The sequence below is a fragment of the Rattus rattus genome, chromosome 7 (genome assembly GCF_011064425.1).
Source record: "Rattus rattus isolate New Zealand chromosome 7, Rrattus_CSIRO_v1, whole genome shotgun sequence".
In the NCBI taxonomy this organism is placed as follows: domain Eukaryota; kingdom Metazoa; phylum Chordata; class Mammalia; order Rodentia; family Muridae; genus Rattus; species Rattus rattus.
In genome coordinates this window covers 45,454,040-45,459,622 of record NC_046160.1, presented here as the reverse complement: position 1 = coordinate 45,459,622, position 5,583 = coordinate 45,454,040, and the positions used below count along the sequence as shown (strand labels likewise).

General features: G+C 44.0%; 1 pseudogene; it reads left to right on the top strand.

The window, feature by feature from the left end:
• Positions 1 to 5,435: 5,435 nt before the first annotated feature.
• Positions 5,436 to 5,583, top strand: LOC116906467 (annotated as a pseudogene).

Sequence of the window (5,583 nt, the reverse complement as noted above, 5' to 3'; positions counted from 1 at the left end):
AGCAGCATGGTGGGAAGATGACTTGGAGAATGTGTCCACAGACACGTTTGATGCATCCTTCCATTCATTCATTTCTACAAACGGCTAAGAAGCCAGAGAGTCCCAGTCCTTCCAAGCTACTCTCTCCCTGGAGTCACACGGCTGAGCAAGCAGTTACGAGGACTGTAATGTTCCAAGACTGGACAAGTGCAGGCTGGGAGGGATCTGTTGGGTCCAAAGACCACCATTGCCCCGTGTTTATTGTCCCTTCTAAGCCCAGAGCCTTCTCCTGAGTCTGTTCCCAGCTCCATACTCTCCTATTATGGATGTAAACACCTCAGCCAAGCTAACAAAATGTGGGAACACTTAACTGTTAATTCGTAGTAGGAAAAATGAATATGAAAGATCTGGGTATTTGAACTCAGTAATTGGTGTATTCCTTCCTGCTAGAGGAGGGTGCAGACTACTTTCAGAGGATTGCTCAGGGTCAGGGTCACACTGAGAGGTAATGAAGACAATCCTAAGGCTCACATCACAAAGTGCCAAGAGCCCCGTGTGCTCCTGTGTTCCCCACCACCACCACCACCATTATGTGCCCTCCGAGGAAAGGCCTGGGTTCAGGAGTGGAGCTGTGGTGAAGTTCTCAGTATCCCCTTACACTCTCCCACTTCTGTCTATAACTCACCGGATAGAATTTTTCTTAGGCAGAATCACAACTCAGTCTTGTCCTCTTCTAAGGTCATGTGGGTATTGTTGAATTATATATGGTACTCGAAAACTGTTAGGATCAGATTTTATCATGTAAATGTGCATAAACACATATGTGTTATGTATATCATATCATATCTACGTTATGTTACACACAATGTCATAGTTTAATAATGTCTAGGTTCATGTGTGAGGTGTAGTATTAGCTCGTTCTGGGAGTGTACTGCTTATTTTCATTCATCAGATCTAGTCTATAGTGAGTGAGATTGACTTTGGCCAATAGCACAGAGGAAGGAGGAGAAAGAGACTGAAGTTTAGCTCTACCGTCCCTCTACAAGGGATCACTAGTTAACTGCTGAGGGGGGCCTCTCTGTGGTAGAATTTGTTGAACAGTTAATCTGTCTTGTCCTTTTTTGGCATCAAAGTGGTAACAGTTCCTTGGTCTGCACCTCCCTCAAGACTTAGACCAAGAAAGCCAGGCAGGGTGGCATTTACCTTTAATAGAAACTCTTGGAAAACCGAGAGTTCAAGGTCAACCCATACTAAAACACAGCCAGTTCAAAACCAGCCTGAGAGCCCAGCCCCCTGTGCTGTGTGTGTGTGTGTGTGTGTGTGTGTGTGTGCACACTTTTAAACACCAAGCTTGGAAGGCAGAGGTACAAGTGAATTCCAGGATGGCCTGGTCTACAGAATGAGAGAGAGAGAGAGAGAGAGAGAGAGAGAGAGAGAGAGAGAGAGAGAGAGAGAGAGAGAGAGAGACAGAGAGAGAGAGACAGAGAGAGAGAGAGAGAGAGAGAGAGAGAGAATAAAGAGAATTGAATCAAAATACTGCATTGCCTGTGTAGATCTCCTTAAAGCCTGTCTATAGCATCAGAAACCATGATTTTATTTAACACTCCTCCCCCAGTTATTCAGCTGATATGTCAGGATGTTGGCTTTTTAACAGTTGTTTGTCATCATCAGTGTATGTGGCTAACTGTGTTTCATAGTGACTGAGATCCCAAAAGTCTAGAAATTTCTTTTTTTTTTTTTACTTCAACAAGAATAACTTCCTATAAGATGAATATAGAAATAAAAATCAAATTTTGTACTGAGAAAGGAATGTTAAAGAATATCTAACTAAGTCTTACACGTGAAACCAGGGCAAATAAGGTCTGTGATTGATGGGGCCTCACAGAGGTGATCAGTGGTAAACTGGTTTTATGTCAACTTCACAGAAGCTAGAATCACCAGAGAGGAGGAAACATTAGTTGAAAAACTACCTTCATAAGATTGGGCTGTAAGCAAGCCTGTAGGGCACTTTCTTAATTGGTTATTGACATGTGAGGATCCGGTCCATTGTGCCAGAGCTGATGCTCCTTAGTTTTGTAAAAACAGGCAGGTTGAGCAAGCCATGGAAAGCAAGCCAGTAAGCAGTACTTCTCCATGGCCTCTGCCTTTTTGAGGCACCTGCCTCCAGTCCCTGCCTTTTTGAGTCTCTGCCCTGACTCCTCCAAGCCAAATAAACCCTTTCCTCCCCAACTTGCTTTGGCCATGGTGTTCATCACAGCACTGGGAACCCTATCTGGTTCTTGGGCTTCTGCTACTCTGTTCCTATTGGGGGGTTACTGAGGCCTGGTAACCAATACTGGTGTCGCCTTATAGTTTTCTTTCATCCAATAAGAATTGATAGGAAAGAGCTGGGTGTGACAGCCCAAGCCTATAACCCCAGCCTCAGGAGAGCAGAGACGGGAGGAACAGAAGATGAAAGCTAGCCTGCCCTAGGGGAGACTCCAGCACAGTAAGTAAGTAGAAATAAGACAGGTAGTGGTGGCCCACGCCTTGAATCCCAGCACTCAGGCAGATCTACAAGTCTGAGGCTAAGAGCTTGTCTATAGAGTTCCAGCACAGTCAGGACTACACCAGGAAATCCTGTCTCAAAACACAAGCAAGCAAGCAAACAAATAGAAACAAAGTAGCAAACAATAACAAAACAGAATTGCCATAAAAGGAGGGAGATGGAGGTTGGCATGGTGATTTTTTTTTTAAATAGAATTTCTTTCTTTTCGCAAGAGGACAAACTATGCTCTTTCCTTAAGGACAGGCTCAGTTCTTGGAATTGCACAATGAAAGGGATGGTATGTCGCTCCCAAACTCGGTGATGAAATGGAACACGTGACTCGCCCCTTGCTTTCTTTCAGACATACGCTAGGAAGGGAGCTGCCCTGTGCTAAGATCACAGGAACAGAGCTGGACAACCAACCTGTCTTCCAACCAGACTTCCAGCCTGCAAATAAATGACGTGCCTGCAATAGCCTGACTCTTCAGAACTAGAACCATGCTGCAAACTTAAGCTCCTAAACCAGAATACGGGGGGGGGCAGGAGGTGGGGCACAGCAAGGTAGAGAAAGTCTTCAGGGGGGAAAAAAAATCATACGGTCTGTGAAACGTTCTTACACAGCACCAGTAAAATTCACTCCGAGGATAACTAACACACGCACCTGATAAATTGCCAAAGAGACAGATTTGCAGCCCAGAATGTCATGGCTTCTGAAAGAACACAAGGAAAGAAATATTTTACAATTGAAAAAGTTTCCAAATGGCACTCTGGGTAAACCATGGTCTGTAGAAATCCAGGAGTAAATTTGGTGAGAGGTCAGAAAAAACAGGGAAAGCAAGGAGGGGAACGGAAATGGGGGAGCGGAATTCTGTGTGGCACCCAAGAGGCAGCCAGAGAGCCAGGAAGCAACAGGGAGACCAGATCATTGAAATGGAAGAAGAAAGGGAGGCATGATTGTGAAAGCTTAAAATAACAGCACCAGCACAAGAAAGACTTCACTCAGAGGTACTGTGGGTAGACAGAACGCCAGTGTTACGGCTTGGAGAGGACATAGCCCCTCCCACCCGAGGCTCCCTCATGGGGATAGGCGTTGGTACCTAATGCAGTGTTGAGGGATAAGGTTCTGGGAGACTTGAGCAGATCCATGAGGACACTGTAATCAATGGGTTGAGCTACAGGACGGACCACTAGGGAGTGGTAGCAATCCTGGAAGGTGGGAACTGATTGGAGGAAGCAAGTCCCTAAGAAAGACCTTCGAAGGGTATGACTTATCCTTGGCCCTTCTGCACTCTGTCTCTCTCTGTCCCCAACCAGCAGCTTCTTCTCTCTAAGCTCTCGTCACCCTGATGCTCTTCTGCCTCACTGCAGGCCCATGGCAATAAAACCAGCTGGCCCTGAAACCTCGGAGACCTCAAGTCTAAATGCGCCTTTCTTTTCTTGAAGAGGTTTTCCCCTCCTCACGTATTTTGTCAGTGATGCAATATGACTAACAGAAGGGATGAAAATAAAATCTGGACACAGTGGGAGAGTTTAAAAGAAAAGGCAAGAATAAACGGGGATGGGGGAGGGGCGAGGCAGCAACCACTGCCACACAGTCCGCGTCTTGGTTATGAAAGAAACTGGGATGAAATTGAAACTCCTTGTGATGCTTCAAGCTTGTGTTGTTTGTTTTCCTAAGGGAAGGCTGGAGTTTACGTGGCAAAGGCAACGTCTGGGCATTAGAGACCGTAATAAAGTTGAAAACAGAGTTCCTGGAAGAGGCTGGTTATCTCTCCATTTGCAATATGCCCCCTCCTGTTGAGGAAGGCTTTGGCAGACACATTGGATTTGATTCTGGGGAAAACGGTGATTTTTCCCATCTCAGTCAAGAAGCTAACAGCATTGCAGTAATCAGAGGTACTCAGAGGCTTTGAATTTAGACCAACTTCCCCTTCGTAATCTTATTGCAAATATTAGTTGTAGTCAGGGTCAGGAGATCCCCCAGGCCTGAAGTTATGCTAGGAAGAAACTCAACTTTGACGCTTACAAAGCCAATAAGAGAACTCCTAAAAAGAGCCGGAATGAGTGCTTTGTATTAAGAGATAATCATCAATAAATGAGGTATAAACCTCCTAAAAATAGAGCCAGTCTATGGCTGCCTTCTAACTGTGAAATGTACAAAAAAAAAAAAAAAAATAATTGCTAGGCAAAATGTGATTAGAATTCCCATGCTCTACAGAGAAAGCTTGAAATAAGGCACGCATATTCATGCAACCCGCTGTAATATGCATAACAATAGAAACGCTGGAAATATACTGCCTGGGAAAATGCTAATGAAACATTAATAAGCAAAAAAATTCTCTGTGCAGAATCAGAGAAGGAAGAGGGCTACCAGAGAGCAGAGATCTAATGTTTATGGAAGAGCAGCGGTTTATAAATACAAAGAGGCAGAATTAGAAATGTTCAAGGTGGCTCGCTTTATTTTAGGAAAACCCCAGGAAGGAGAGAAAAAAAAAAAACCGAAATATGTTCCAAAATTCCTTTTTTTTAAAAAAAAAAATAGCAGTTTACTACCTCTCAATATTAGAAATCCGTGAGATTCTAGTTTTTCTTTATGCTTTCTTGTTTTTGAAATACCTATAATCAACTGTATTACTGTCTTAAAACACCCCTTTTATAAACTGTATTTCAGGTTTAAGGCCAGTATTGTGTATAAATAAGGGAACGCGCATATGCAAGTTGTAGCCTACGAAAATAATATTATTGTAAGGATGACAGGAACAGATGGATTCTGTTTTCATTTTGGTGACAAATATGTAGGTCTTGAGTCAGTATAAACAACTATAGAGAGATTGGGGCGGTGAAGGATAAAAATACGAAAATGAAATGAGGAAAGAAAAGAAAAATTCATTAGAGTCACGAAAGTGTGATTTGTCAGTCAAACAAGGCCATACTTACCTGGCAGGGGAGAGACCGTGAGCGGAAAGGTGGCTTCCCTAGGACAAGGCACTCCAGGTGTGCTGACCTGTGGTTTCCCCGCGTGGGAAACTCCACCACACAATTTGTGGCAGTGAGAGCTGTGCTGGCACTCCCCCTTT